The following is a 16,176-nucleotide window of genomic DNA, read 5'->3' as shown; positions in this document are numbered from 1 at the left end:
TGTTGGTTTACTTCTCTAAGTGTACCAAACAAAGGAGCATGGTATGCTTAGTATCTTTGAGTAGAGCACCTTCATTTAGGTTGGACTATGTGGGAAAACTTTTCAAAATAGGCAGCTCTTTAGCTGAGTCCTGAAGAATTTATCAATATTTTTAAATGCATCTAGTGAGTGTCCTAGTACAGGCTGGATGTTGAGAACAGAATGGAGGTGAGAAAACCCCAGATAAGATTACTGATCTCATGAAGACCCCAGTTAAGTGAGGAATTCAGGCATTTAGTAGCATAAGTGACACTGAATCAGGTGGCAATACCATGTCACCACTGGAGATTTTGTCTGTAAAGTTTCCCTTCAGTTCTCACAGTTCTGCATCCATTGAGCCCCTCTGGGAACATGCTTTGCAAAGATTCCAAATCTCCTTGCTTACCCAGAGCCCTGTAAAGATTCCTGTACATTGCATCAGGCAGGGGGGGGGGCAGGGGCCAAGTGGGACAACATCCATTTGATCCTTTTTATATGTAAATGTGACTTTAAATAATATTTTGTAATGACCTGCATTTCTGTTAGGAAATGTCTCTTGATGATTTATCTTTCTCTCTGCAATTATGACAGCCTAGTGATCTTGTTAATTAATGCCAAAGTGGGTTTTTCAGCACCTCATTAAAGGTTTTCCCTTTCAGGACACCAACACTTGTGCACAGCCAGGGGCACAGAAAGCCATTTTTTTGTGGGTGAAAACAGATCTTTTGATACCCCACCTCTTCCTTTCCCTCTCCTTCACCGTCTTATTATATTTTGTTTTTCCCTGTTCTCTATCTCCTCCTCTTCCTCTTCACCCTCAGCCTACCACTCCCCTCTTTGCTTCTATTCCAAAACACAGTTGCTTCTTATTGCTTTAAAAAATTATTTTAAATAGTTCAGCTGTCATCAGTCTGTTCCTTGGGAAGCCCTCTTTGTCCTGGAATGATTGTTTTATTTTACCATTTAATTCAATATTTCCTATTCAACAAGTTTTGGCTGCCTTATGGACGTCAGGGAAGTAGTAGTGAACCAGAGCGTCCTTCATGCAAGACTCTTAGTTTTGTCCCATAATTATAACCAACATGTTGAAAAGTGAATGAAGGATTCTGTGGTCCAGTAAATTTGTTAATCCTATCTCAGGATTGGCAAACTATGGCTCAAAGGCCAAATACTTGCTTGTTTTTATAAATAAAGTTTTATTGGAACACGGCCACATCCATTCACTTGCATATTATCCATGCCTGCTTTGCTGCTACAACCTCAGAGTTGAGTTGTTGCACAATAGAAACCAAGTGGCCCACGATGCCTAAAATATTTTCTATCTGGCCCATATAGAAGAAGTTTGTTGGTTCCTGCTCTGATCCAATACTGGAGATTCTGAATGCTCATTATAAATTCAAAAGTCTGAAAAATTCTGCATTTGGAAAATTTAGTTAATTTCTTTACCTCATTTTTTTTCCCCAAAGGTATTTGATTCCCCTTCCGACACATTTTTATGAATTGACTTATAGACTATTGCCCCTTGATAAAATGCCTAGCTCTGAAGTTCTTCTCTGCCTGATTTCTATTTGGTCACCATTGTGGCCTTCTGTCTTCTGGCTAGACTAATGTGGCTAAACCCAGATCCTCTCTCAGCCTCTTTGAAAATATCCCTCTACTCAGGCATGAGGACAGGGATTCTTCTCCACTCCAATGAGCTGTTTCTCTTTCTAGGAGCAATGATGTGTAAAGCCCAAGTCACCACTAATTGTAAAACAAGTGAGACTGGTTTTCTATCCATGGGGTTTCCACTCTTGCCTCATGTGACTCATGGCAAAGGAAACTCATTTTGACTTGTGGTTTATTTTTCTGAGGCATTGTTGAAGCTGAGATTAAGCTGGGATGCCTTGAAGATCACCTTAACCTGAAGGAAGGGTCATGGTGGTATTGAGAAGTCCTAGCAGGTGTACGTTTCCCCTAAGGTCCTGAGAAAAACTGGGGAAGCTACAGCAGGGGAGATATCCTTCATATTCTAGAAGACAGGGGTGGGTGCCAGTTTGGAAGAGAAGACTCAGATTATACCTTGGCACTTGGAGAGTGCCATAAAAGTAGAAATGGACTGAAAGATCACTTCCAGTCTTGCCACTTCTTTCCTTCTCATAAATAAAGCCTGAGGAAGAGAGCAGAATGTAGGGTATTGCAGGTAGGGTGTGGGGATGTTTGCTTCTTCACCAAGTTAGGGGCAAGTAGTCAACAGATAGCTTCCAGCCACGGACACTGGAGGAGGGCATTTCCAGAGCCAGACAAATAACCTTAGGTCTAAAGGATCAGGTTAAAGTCAAGAATGTGCACAGAGCCCAATGAAAGTGTAGCAGGCAAAATTATAAAAGAATATTTTTCCTACTCCTCCCAATTGCCTAATCCCAGGAAAGTGAACATAATGTTACTGCTATGACTATGTTAGATTACATGGCAGAGGGATTTTATAATTAAGATGTAATTAGGGTTACTAATCAGTTGGCCTTAAAGTAGGGAGATTAGCCATTTTCTTCAGCTGGTGGCAGTAAGGAAGTGAGAAAGATTCAAGGCACAAGAAGGTTTGCTGCACTGTCTCTGGCTTTGAAGATGGAGGCAAGACAGAAGAACAACCACTAGAGGCTGTAAGCAACCTCTGCTGGCAACCAGCAAGGAAATGGGAGCTTCAGACCAACAACCACAAGGAACTAAATTCTGCCAGCAACCTGAATGAGCCCAGAAGCATGTTCTACCCTAGAGCCTCTAGATAAGAATTCAGCCTGGCTCATGCTTCAATTTCAGCCTTGTGAGATTCTGAGTAGATACCCTAGCTGTGCCATACTGGACCTCTGACCTTCAGAACTGTGAGCTACTAGATGTATTTTGTTTAAGCAGCTATGATTCTAGTCATTCATTACACAGCAATAGAAGACTATGTTAGTTAGCAAAGCATCAAGATGGCTAATAATTTAATGAGAAGTATTAAGGGGGGCATATAATAGTGTTTTTATAGCGTTACCACATTAGTAAACTAACACTCTCCCTTTCCATAATAATCCTGGCTAGTCTGTATGGTTTTTTAAAAATTTGCTGCATGCCTCTACTCCACCCCAGAAGTAAGTACTAGATACAAGTCTTGCTAACAACAGGATTCCACCCTCCTGGTGATGCTGATAGGGTCGGGAGTAAGTTTATGACAAAAGTAGGGCAAACAAAAATTATCGGAAAGACTTACGAACTCACGAGTCAGTAAGACTAGGCGAGCTTCTTTCCTGGTAGCTGGAGAAAGTCTACCTGGGAATGAAGTAATCACAGAGGAAAACAAAACTGATAGATGGAGAAGGAACAGAAAACCATGATCTCTAGTTATACAAGAAGCCAGAACTACATTGAAATTTTTCTGTTACATGAGCCCCCTTTAATTTTGCTTTAATTGCTTTAAATTTGGCTTCTACAATGTGCAACTAAAAATAAGTCCCAACTAGTATTCATGTTAAAATGAAGGAAGTTTGAGCCCCATACCATTCTCTGAGGTTGGGCTAGTCTTACATAATAGGTTGAATCCCTAAAACCATACCAGATACTGTGGAATGGACACACAGAGCCCTCATCTGCTGGTCAGGAGGTACTCATGTATCTGCCACTAACTTGCATGTGACGTTGGGCTAGTTGCTTCTCTTCTTTTTTTTTTTTTTAAGATTTTATTTATTTATTTGACAGACAGAGATCATAAGTAGGCAGAGAGGAAGGCAGAGGGAGAGGAAGGGAAGCACGCTCCCTGCTGAGCAGAGAGCCTGATGTGAGGCTCGATCCCAGGACCCTGGGATCATGACCTGAGCCGAAGGCAGAGGCTTTAACCCACTGAGCCACCCAGGCATCCCACTTCTCTTCTTTTACTTATAAAATTGGGGTTTGGATTAGAACTGGCAGAGTTCTTGAAGACCAGCTAACACTGTGTGGTATGCATGACTCCCCAGATGCATACCTGCAGTCAAATTCTCGAATGGATACTGAACTCTGTATGTGAACATCTGAGAGTCAAAATCATTTTTTATACTCATTAATGTGACAATTGTCCTTCATAGTTTCATGGTACCCAAAGATCTTTCATGGGTATGAAACTCTTTGCTTTAATTACCCTGTGAGCATTGCTCTCCATATCTCATGGAAGAAGTTACTGGTTCAGAGAGGTGAAGTGACTTTCTCAGGGTCACAGAACTGGTAAGTAGCAGAGCCAAGACAAAAGCTGAGAGAGCCCAGCTCCGTGGACCCTCCCTGTCTTCCACACTCCTTGATATTTTTCAGAATATTCAGTGAGTGTGGTTCTTCTGCATGTACCTGCACATCTCTGTTCCACACACTCACATTTGGGTTTGTGTATGATGAGCCTCTTGCATTGGCCTAGAAATGGCTGCCCATGAGAAGACTGTCAGTGCTACAGAACAAGTCTATAAGCATTTCTCCACAAAAAAAATTTGAACCAGCCAAAGTGTTACACTTGGTTTGGAAGAACCCTAATGAAGGATTGATTTGTATTCCTGAGACTGAGTCTTAACAAATTGAAAAAGAAGATGGAGTAGCAGATAAGAACCACCAATACACCTTTATTCTAGTGTCTGGTTTGAAAGCCAGGTGGATCTGAAGACTGCACCAAGAATGACATTCATTCAGGTACAGGCTGTGCTAAGGGAGATGGCTTCCCACTTGTGGGACTTGCCAGGGATGAAGACGTGAAGCAGATCTCCTGCTTCCAGAAGGACCCTGAGCCCAAGACGAACAAGAAGGAGTGGGGTCACCCTACTCAGGTTATTCTCCCCAACTTTAGCATCTTATAAGCCACTCTCTTCTTGTCTGGAGCAGAAAGAGGAATAAGTGATATGTTAACCAAATTCATTCCAAGTGGAAGGAAATATCGTGAATTAAGAAAAAGCATTTCTTCTCAAAATAAACATAATTCTGTTACAAGCCTGTCCCTTTTCCTGGACTCTTCGTCAGGAGAAGGGCATTGTCTTTTGTGCTGTGATGTGCCATCTGCCCATCCATCCTTCCTTGGTTCCCAGTAGTGTCCAGGGATCCATTTGGAACAAATATGAAAGCTGAGTGTGCTCTGACACCTTCCCTTCCTTTTACTTTTATTCCCTGTGAACAAGATACACCCGGAGAGTGACCCTTAACCTTCCTGCATAGAAAGTAACTTCCACTTCTTACGGTGCCTTTAATCTCTGTGCCATAGGCAGAGAAAACTTAAACAGCCATTTTCAGGTTTTATAAAGAAAAGCAGAATAAACTAGTCTGGGAAGGCTCTCTGCAGCAAGACCGAAATTCTCCTTATTAGGTACGAAGGAAAATTGCTCAGGGCAGAAGTTCCCTAAAACCTGACAAACTCAAACTATGGTCCACGGACCAGCAGCATCCACCTCACTGGGGAGCCTGGTAAAAATGAAGAGTCTCAGGACTTCCCCTGACTCACCTGGAACCAAAACCTGCACTTGAACAAGGTCCCAGGTGTTTGGTGCACTCATTGCAACTTGAGAAGCACTGCCACGAAGTCCTTCCCGCCCAGGGCCCAGGAGAATCCAGTTGTGAATCCTTCAGTACAAATCTATTCCAACCTCCAGGAAAAAGACGGAAAAATACTATGTATCAGGAGAGAGTCACAGGGAACATGTATTTAGGGGTGTGTGTGTGGTGGGGGGTACCTCTGGTCCTCCTCTCTCAGAGAAAGTTGGTTGTTTTCATAATGGTTGAGCAGGTCCTCACATTCATTTATTTAGTTTTTGTTTTCAGAGATGACTCTGTGCAGCACACATTGCAACAGTCTTGGTATACTCTGGTGGAAAAAAAAAAAATCATCACCATGCACTTGGGATTTATAGTCCGCTGGGAAAGATGTTTGTTTACTTTTGTATTTGCTTCAACTGTGGGAGGAAAATAACAAGGGGCTAAGAAACTATTCAGTTATACTGGTAGGAGCAAGATGACTTCAGGGCATTTTGGAGGAGGAATCATGCAAATCATCTGGATCAGGGACCAGTAAACTAGAGCTCATAGGCCACCTGCAGCTTGCCACTTGCTTTTGTAAATGAACTTTTAGTGGAACAAAGACAGTCCCAATTACTTATGTATTTATGACAACATTTGTGCTACAATGGCAAAGTTCAGTAGTTATGACAGGGACCATGTGGCTCTGCAATGTCTAAAATATTGACTCCCTGGCCCTTTAAGAATAAGTTTGCTCATCCTTTTAGGGTTTTTGTTTTGTTTTATTTTGTTGTAAATGAGTGAAATAACACCCAGGCAGGGGAAGTTAATTCCCCATGATTACACAGCAAATGTATGCAGAGCAATCATAGGACTCCCACTTCCCTGATCCTCTGAGCTCGAAGGGGCACTGGGAACATCTAGAACACGCTGCACCAGAAAGACAGGTGGAGCCAAGGAACCAGTATAGGCAGAGGCCCCGAGCAGCAAGCTGTGGATGTAGAAGCTGCCCTTTGGTGATTAGCAGAGACTGTCCAAGGCCAGCTGAAGAGGAGTTCACTATGCACCAGGCAGGAGGCAGGAGCTCAAGCCCTGAGATGATGGGCAGAAAACCAACGAGAAGTGGGGTGAAGAATTATGTAGCAAAGGTTCAAAAAGCACATAAACTGTATCTCCCTCCAGAAAACTCCATTTCTAAAAACCTGAAATGCCAATTTCAGCAGAATGAAAATGAGTGTTTGGAGGGGTGGTAGGGATGTTGGGGGACTGTGGGCCAGTGAATGTTACAGGCAAGGAGTAGAACAGATACAAAACCCAAAGCCAGCAAGGGCATGAAGCTACTAATAAACTATAAGAAATTCAATGTGGATTGTCCACTTTGCACATTTTATTTATTTATTTTTGCATAGCAATAAATTTTTATTAACATATATTTTTTTGCCCCAGGAGTACAGGTCTGTGAATCATTACACATTTCACAGCACTCACCATAGCGCATACTCTCCCCAGGGTCCATAACCCAACCACCCTATCCCTCTCCCCTGCACCTTCCAACAACCCTCTGTTTTGTGAGATTAAGAGTCTCTCATGGTTTATCTCCCTCCCAATCCTATCTTGTTTCATTTTTTTTCCCTCCCTGCCCACCAGGACCCCCCGCCCTGCCTCTCAAATTCTTCATATCAGAGAGTTCATATGATAATTGTCTTTCTCTGATTTCACTTAGGATAATACCCCTTCGTTCCATTCATGTCATTGCAAATGGCAAGATTTTGTTTTTGATGGCTGCATAGTATTCCATTGTGTATATATACCACATCCTCTTTATTCATTCATCTGTTAGTGGACATGTAGGTTCTTTCAATAGTTCAACTATTGTGGACACTGCTGTTATAAACATTCAGGTGCATGTGCCCTTTAGGACCCCTAGATTTGTATCTTTAGGGTAAATACCCAGTAGTGTGATTGCTGGGTCACGGGGTAGCTCTATTTTCAACTTTTTGAGGAACCTCCCTGCTGTTTTCCAGAGTGGCTGCATCAGCTTGCATTCCCACCAACAGTGTAGGAGGGTTCCCCTTTCTCCGCATCCTCGTCAACATCTGGCCTTTCCTGACTTGTTAATTTTAGCCATTCTGACTGGTGTGAGATGGTATTTCACTGTGGTTTTGATTTCTATTTCCCTGATGCTGAGTGGTGTTGAGCACTTTTTCATATGTCTGCCGGCCATCTGGATGTCTTCTTTGCAGAAATGTCTGTTCATGTCTTCTGCCCATTTCTTGATTGGGTTATTTGTTTTTTGGGTGTTGCATTTGATAAGTTCTTTATAGATTTTGGATACTAGCACTTTATCTGATATGTCATTTTCGAATATTTTCTCCCATTCTGTCAGTTGTCTTTTGGTTTTGTTTCCTTTGTTTCCTTTGCTGTGCAAAAGCTTTTGATCTTAATGACATCCCAATAGTTCATTTTTGCCCTTGCTTTCTTGCCTTTGGCAGTATTTCTAGGAATATGTAGCTGTTGCTGAGGTTGAAGAGGTTGCTGCCTTTGTTCTCCTCAAGGATTTTGATGGATTCCTGTCTCACATTGAGGTCTTTCATCCATTTTGAGTCTATTTTTGTGTGTGGTGTAAGGAAATGGTCCAGTTTCATTCTTCTTTATGTGGCTGACCATTTTCTCAACACTATTTGTTGAAGAGACTATCTTTTTTTCCATTGGACATTCTTTCCTGCTTTGTCAAAGATTAATTAGTTGACCATAGAGTTGAGGGTCCATGTCGGGTCTCTCTATTCTGTTCCATTGATCTGTGTGTCTGTTTTTGTGTCAGTACTATAGTGTCTTGATGATTACAGCTTTGTAATAGAGCTTGAAGTCTGGAATTGTGATGCCACCAACTTTGGTTTCCTTTTAAACATTCCTCTGGCTATTCGGGGTGTTTTCTGGTTCCATATAAATTTTAGGATTATTTGTTCCATTTCTTTGAAAAAAATGGATGGTATTTTGATAGGGATTGCATTAAATGTGTAGATTGGTTTAGTAGCATAGACATTTTCATAATATTTGTTCTTCCAATCCATGAGCATAGAATGTATTTCCATTTCATTGTGTCTTCTTCAATTTCTTTCATGAGTACTTTATAGTTTTCTGAGTACAGATTCTCTGCCTCTTTGGTTAGGTTTATTCCTAGGTATCTTACAGTTTTGGGTACAATTGTAAATGGGATATACTCCTTAATTTCTCTTTCTTCTGTCTTACTGTTGGTATATAGAAATGCAACTGATTTCTGTGCATTGATTTTATATCCTCACACTTTACTGAATTCCTGTATGAGTTCTAGCAGTTTTGGAGTGGATTCTTTTGAACATAAAGTATCATATCATCTGCAAAGAGTGAGAGTTTGACTTCTTCATTGCCAATTCAGATGCCTTTTATTTCCTTTTGTTGTCTGATTGCTGAGGCTAGGACTTGTAGTACTATGTTGAATAGCTGTGGTGATAGTGAACATCCCTGCCATGTTCCTGATCTTACGGGGAAAGCTCTCAGTTTTTCCCCATTGAGAGTGATATTTACAGTGGGTTTTTCATAGATGGCTTTTATGATATTGAGGTTTATACCCTCTATCTCTACCGTGTGAAGAGTTTTGATTAAGAAAAGATGCTGTACTTTGTCAAATGCTTTTTCAGCATCTATTGTGAGTATCATATGTTTCTTCTTTTATTAATGTATTGCATTACATTGATTGATTTGCAGACGTTGAACCAACCTTGCAGCCCAGGAATAAATCCCACTTGGTCATGGTGAATAATCCTTTTAATGTACTTTTGGATCCTATTGGCTAGTGTTTTGGTGAGAATTTTCACATCTGTGTTCATCAAGGATGTTGGTCTGTAGTTCTCCTTTTTGATGGAGTCTTTGTCTGGTTTTGGGATCAAGGTAATGCTGGCCTCATAAAATGAGTTTGGAAGTTTTCCTTCCATCTCTATTTTTTGAAACAGTTTCTGAGAATAGGTATTAATTCTTCTTTAAATGTTTTGTAGAATTCCCCTGGGAAGCCATCTGGCCCTGGGCTCTTGTCTTTTGAGAGATTTTTGATGACTGCTTCAATCTCCTTACTGGTTATGTGTCTGTTCAGGTTTTCTATTTCTTCCTGGTTCAGTTTGGTAGCTTATATGTCTCTAGGAATGCATCCATTTTTTCCAGATTGTCAAATTTGCTCATAATATGTTCTTATGATTGTTTATATTTCTTTGATGTTGGTTGTGATCTCTCCTCTTTCATTCATGATTTTATTAATTGGGGTCCTTTCTCTTTTCTTTTTGATAAGTCTGGCCAGGGGTTTATCAATCTTATTAATCCTTTCAAAGAACCAGCTCCTACTTTCATTGATTTATTCTACTGTTCCTTTGGTTTCTGTTTCATTGATTTCTTCTCTCATCTTTACTATTTCTCTTCTCCTGCTGGGTTTAGGCTGTCTTTGCTGTTCTTTCTCCAGCTCCTTTAAGTGTAGGGTTAGGTTGTGTACTTGAGCTCTTTCTTGTTTCTTGAGAAAGGCTTCTATATACTTGCCTCTCAGCACCTCTTTGCTTTGTCCCAAAGATTTTGAATAGTTGTGTTTTCATTTTCATTTGTTTCCATGAATTTTTTCAATACTTCTTTAAGTTCCTGGTTGACCTGTTCATTGTTTAGGAAGATGCTCCTTAGCCTCCATGCATATGAGTTCTTTCCAAGTTTCCTGTTGTGATTGAGTTCTAGTTTCAAAGCATTATGGTCTGAAAATATGCAGGGAATTGTCCCAGTCTTTTGGTAATGGTTGAGACCTGATTTGTGACCCAGGATGTGATATATTCTGGAGAATGTTCCATGTGCACTATAGTATTCTAGTGTATTCTGTTATTTTGTGATGGGATGGGAATGGGAGTACACTAGTGTATTCTGTTGTTTTGTGATGGAATGTTCTGAATGTATCTGTGATGTCCATCTCGTCCAGTGTGTCATTTAAAGCTTTTATTTCCTTGTTGATCTTTTGCTAGATGATCTGTCCATTTCAGTGAGGGGGGGGTTAAAGTCCCCTACTATTATTGTATTATTGTTGATGTGTTTCTTTGATTTTGTTATTATAATTTTTTTTATATAATAAATTTTGTTTGCTTGTTTTTGTTTTTGTTTGTTATCCATTCTGCTACCCTGTGTCTTTTGACGGGGACATTTAGACCATTTACATTCAGAGTAACTATTGAAAGATATGAATTTAATGCCATTGTATTGCCTGTAAGATGACTGTTACTGTATACTGTCTCTGTTCCTTTCTGGTCTGTTACTTTTATGTTTTCCTCTTTGCTTAGAGGACCCCTTTCAATATTTCCTGTAGAGCTCGTTTGTTGTTTGCAAATTCTTTTAGTTTTTGTTTATCCTGGAAGCTTTTTATCTCTCCTTCTATTATCAGTGACACCCTAGCTGGATATTTTATTCTTGACTCCATATTTTTCTCATTAGTGCTCTGAATATATCATGCCAGTCCTTTCTGGCCTGCCAGATCCCTGTGGATAGGTTCTGCTGCCAATCTAATATTTGTACCATTTTATGTTACAGACCTCTCATCCCTAGCTGCTTTCAGGATTTTTTCTTTGTCACTGAGACTTGTAAGTTTTACTATTAGATGATGGGGTACGGGCCTATTTTTATTGATTTTGAGCAGGGTTCTCTGTGCCTCCTGGATTTTGATGCTTGTTCCCTTTGCCAAATTGGGGAAATTCACTGCTATAATTCGCTCCAATACACTTTCTGCCCCCTTCCCCTCTTCTTCTTCTGGGATCCCAATTATTCTAATATTGTTTCATCTTATGGTTGCACCTTCTCTCGAATTCTCTCCTTGTTGTCCAGTACTTGTTTGTCTCTCTTTTGCTCAACTTCTATATTCTCCATTATTTGGTCCTCTATATCATTAATTCTTTCTTCTGCCTCATTTATCCTAGCAGAGCCTCTATTTTTGATTGCACCTCATTAATAGCTTTTTTTATTTCAACTTGGTTAGATTTTAGTTCTCTTATTTCTCCAGAAAGCAATTCCCTAGTATCTTCCATGCTTTTTTCAAGCCCAGCTAGCACCTTAATAATTGTCATTACAAACTCTAGTTCTGACATTTACTAGTGTTCATATTGATTAGGTCCCTAGCCATCAGTACTCATCAGTACTGCCTCTTGTTCTTTTTTTTTTTTTTTTTTTGTGGTTAGTTTTTCTGCCTTGTCATTTTATCCAGATAAGAATAGATTAATGAGAGAATAAAATATTAAAAGGGTAGCAGCAACCCCAGAAAAATATACACTAACTAAATCATAAGAGACCCAGAACCAGGGGGAGAAGAAAGAGGGAAAAAAAGAAATATATATATTCAATTGGTGAATAGAACAGAGCCACACACTTGATTTTGGGATGTATTTCGGTTTGTAAAAGTAAGGGTAAAAATGATGAAAGTATGGAATATGACTGTAAAAATGAATTTTAAAAGATCCTTAAAAAGGAATTGATAAGAAGCTGGTAAAAAAAAAAAAAAAAGAAAGAAAGAATGTGATCAGGCTGGAGACTAGAACAAAGCCATGTGCTCTAGTTTGGCTATATTTTGATGTATTAGAAGAAACAGGACCCCAAAATTTTAAAGAAAAAATATTTTTACAAAAAATAAGGTTAAATACAATGAGGAGGCACAATATGACTATAACAATGAAAATTTTAAAAGATTTTAGAAAAGGCATTGATAAGATAAAATAGTTTTTATAAAATTAACATAAGAAAGTGGAAAAAATTTTTTAAATAGAATAAGGAAAAAAATTTAAAACATTTAACTTTGAAAGACTAAAGGATCATGGGAAAAAAGCCATGAATTCTATGTGTTGCTTTCACCCAGCTCTGGAGTTCCACATTTCTCAGTAATCGATGAACTTGGTCTTGTCTGGATGTTCTTGCTGATCTTCTGGGGGAAGAAGCCTGTTGCTGGGATTCTCAAATGTCTTTGCCTGAGGCAGAATTGTCCCATCCTTGCCAGGGGCCAGGCTAAGTAATCTGCTCAGGTTCCCTCTTGGGAGCTTTTGTTCCCTGAACCATTTCTGTACAGCTTGGAGGATGGGAATGAAAATGATAGCCTCCCAGTCTCTCACCCAGAGAGGCTGAGAGCTTGGGGCCCACTCCTCAGTCCACCCTCAGAGAAAAGCAGTAAATACCTCCCATCTCCTTGGTCTCTGGCCCCCCTCAGAGCTCACCCAGCCTGTGATCAAGTGTTTCTATCTCTGGTGCACAACCCTGTTTGGGCTGTGCCCAAACCTAGCAGATTCCCTACACTCCCACGCTGCTTCTCCCAGAGGAGGAAGTTGAGTTTCCCTGGATCTACCGCTTGTAGGGTCCCTGCTCAAAGAGCAGGGGCCTGAATGTGCCTTGGATCATAGTTTAAGGTAACCCCAAGCTGAGAGCTGGTCCTTGGTTCTGTCTCCACAGTTGGCTTCCCTAGTCTGATACCTGGGGCCTCTGCCACACTCAGACACCCCTGGCTTTTTTGTGAGCCCACGGGTCCTGAGACCACACTGACTCCGCAAGGGCTCCATCCCTCACTTAGCCTCTAGAGTGACGTCCCTCAGTGAAGCAGACTTCTAAAAGTTCTGATTTTGTGCTCCACTGCTCTATCACTTGAGGAAGCTGGCCCCTCTCCCCACAGTCTTTCTTCCCATTTGTTGACTCAGATTCACTTCTCTGCACACCCTACCTTCCAGAAAGTGGTCAATTTTCTTTTCCTAGAATTCTTCTATCTTCTCTTCTGTTGAGTTTGTAGGTGTTCATAATGGTACTCTTCTGCCATCTGCTCCTTCCTCCCAAGTTTGGACATTTTCTGAACCTGACCTCACACTGGGTAAGACCACCTCCCTGGTCATCCCCCAAATAAAGTCTTTACTGGGGCTTTTGAGCCACATGTATTGAGCAAAAACCTCTTACACACAGGAAGAGGTGCTAATTCATTGTTCTGGCTCATGCTTAGAACAAAACAAAACCAAACAAATTTTAAAAACCCAGATATTCTTAATGCTAGCCATCTGATACCATCAGGTTCTGGTTCTGAGGAGCATTATGTTTGCCTATGTCTTTCAGTGAAGAGAATTTACTAGAATTAATATTGGTGTCATTAGAATTAAGCCACAATCCTCAATGTATATTGATTGATCTCAGTCATATTCAGATAGATTTATGGTGACTATGGGGGAAAGGTGTTTTTGTTTTTGTTTTCCTGTGAAGTCCAGTTAGATATGCTTTAAAGTAGAGAAAATAAAGGCATTAAGTTCATTCTTCAGCTTGTCAAAGAGGTCCAGCAATTACTTTCAAAAAGAAACAAACTCAATGCAATGCTGACTTTCCATTTGGCTATTTGTTGGTCTCTTACTCTTCCTGTGATGTGCTTGAATCTCATCCTTAGGGGCAAGCCACTCTGCTCCTGGATTAAGGGATTATGCTGAAACTTATATTCACTATAATTATTTGGGATTTTTTTCTGCCTAATATTCTCATTTGAACAAAAGCTTAAGACTAAAAGTCTCATTTATTACAATGATTCCTCTATAACAGGAAAAAATATGGAATTTAAACACAACTCTCTTCTGAAAGCCATGCCACTGGCTCATCCATAGAAATGTTCACTGAGTATACTGAAATGTCAAAAGCAAACCTGTTATGGAATCCAGTAGCTATGTCTGACATGGTCTGGAAAAATTTCCAATGTAGCAGATGGAGGGATCCAAGGCTGAGATTTCCAAAAGTTTAATTTCCATGGATTGATTTCATAAAAAGCAATTTTCATGATGATATTTAGGTGGTCATAATTGAAAGAGAAATTTCTCTCCCTGAGAGGGTCTCTGAGGATAGATGCCTTTGACATTGATGCATCTCCCTCTTGGCCAGAAGCCACAGAGATGGGTCCCCCCTCACATTAGATCATTAATTGTTCTTCTCCAGGTCTGCACATTCTAAGCTGAGAACCAAGGCAATTATGCAATTAAGTCAAGCAAAAAAATGATGCTCGTGCTCCAATGAGCCACAATTTTAGTTGACAGTTGATTTGACTTGACTTGTCCTGATAATTGCTTCAAGTCCTCCATGACCCTCCAACAGAATGTGTGAGCTCCTTTAGAGAGTGTGTGATTTGCAGAGGAAAGAGCCACCAACTTCTTATGAAAAAGTGGGGAAAGGATACTGATCTCCTTTGTTTAAATCAATCATAATTTGTGTTAGTTGGGATTTGCCCAGAAGCTGTCCCTGAGACAAGAACCCAAATGAAATGGTTTATCCTAGAAGTGATTCCAGGAACCATTGGTAGAGGGGTTGGAAAATAAGACTACAAATTACCTCTGTGGGTAACGAGCTTAGTCCTACAGGGCAAAACTGAGAACCAATTAGAACTCTGCTTAGAATTCCCATCTGAGGTTAGATACACAGACTCCTAACAGTCATTGTTCAGCACCTTAACTAAGAGCATTAACTCTTCAGCACTTGGGACAGATTGAGCTCCAACTTGCAGGGAAAGCCATCGAACAAAGAGGGGTAAATGTTAGCTTAGAATTGTGGCCAGCAGACACTGCAAAGATAGATCCCACAGGGATATGTATAGGGCACCAACTATATACTTCCAGTCCTTACCAAGCCAAAAGACCTCAATTTTTGCCATTCCAGAGCTGGTTCCACCTTTCTTCTTTTCTCTGCTTTCAGAACAATTCCAGATATTTGGACATGATCTTGATGAGCCTTCGCCTTGCTTTTCTTCTGGAGAATGTAAGTCACCAGCAGACATGTACATGACTTTTCAGTCTATTTGCAAAACTCCAGGTGTTAGAGACATTTCATATAAAATAGCCAAATGATATATTATATTAGTTTTATGAGCCTTCTTATAAAAGTAATTCTGTAATGTTACCTGTTTTTGTTCTCAGATACCTTTCTTTCTTTTAAAAAGAAAAAAAAAAATTAAAACTTTAAAACTCAAAAGATTCCACTGTAGCTGGTCTTTTTGGCCAGCCTGTGGCCCAAGGTAGTATAATTCTGGCCAGACTATTTTCTTTGGTAGACTACTCACATAGCCAGGCCAAGCCAAATCAACATTTGTTTGTTTAACACTTAATGTGTATCATGATGACATAAGGTAAGTACTTGTAAACCACATACTGTGTAACTTGCTCTAAGTCAATTTTTCTTCTTTGTCTGTGGTATTATTTGCAAATACAGCCAGTAAAGAGATGGACAGAGAGGTAACAATGGGTTTGTGGGATAGAAAGCATAATCCATTTTCAGCATATTGCCTCATGGAACATTCTTAGAAAACCTATGTACATAGAACTCAGGAATTGTCCCTAAAAATATTTACAATGAGATCTATATTCCGCAATTATAACTTCCTTAAAAAAAGAATACTTAATAATATTAGATTTATCTAAATGTCATGTACACAGTAATTTAGGGTAATCTTTTGGCTCCATGAAAGGAAGTCCACATGTATAGATAGATACCCAAAAGAGAGTTTGTAAGGGAGTAGCCCTTGTACATCATTCTTATTAACTATCTTGCTTATCTCCTCTGTTGAGCCCTTCCTGTAAAGTTCTGTGTTCTGAGAGCCTTCACTAGCTCCCCTGGACAGAATGAGTTGTTTTTCTGATTCTCCCCACC

General features: G+C 40.1%; 1 long non-coding RNA gene across 1 annotated transcript in view; it reads left to right on the top strand.

Annotated features, from left to right (window-relative positions):
- LOC101678152 overlaps positions 1–15,297 on the top strand; it is a 365,866-nt gene extending 350,569 nt beyond the window's left edge. Inside the window, exon 5 of the long non-coding RNA XR_199550.3 lies at positions 15,226–15,297. This is a non-coding gene — a long non-coding RNA (uncharacterized LOC101678152). The remainder of the gene's footprint in view (positions 1–15,225) is intronic.
- The last annotated feature ends 879 nt before the right edge of the window (positions 15,298–16,176 follow it).

The sequence above is a fragment of the Mustela putorius genome, unplaced genomic scaffold, assembly GCF_011764305.1.
Source record: "Mustela putorius furo isolate JIRA1106 unplaced genomic scaffold, ASM1176430v1.1 tig00000174_pilon_pilon_pilon, whole genome shotgun sequence".
NCBI lineage: Eukaryota > Metazoa > Chordata > Mammalia > Carnivora > Mustelidae > Mustela > Mustela putorius.
The sequence above is the reverse complement of the archived record's forward strand: the minus strand, read 5'-3'. Positions and strand labels throughout refer to the sequence as shown.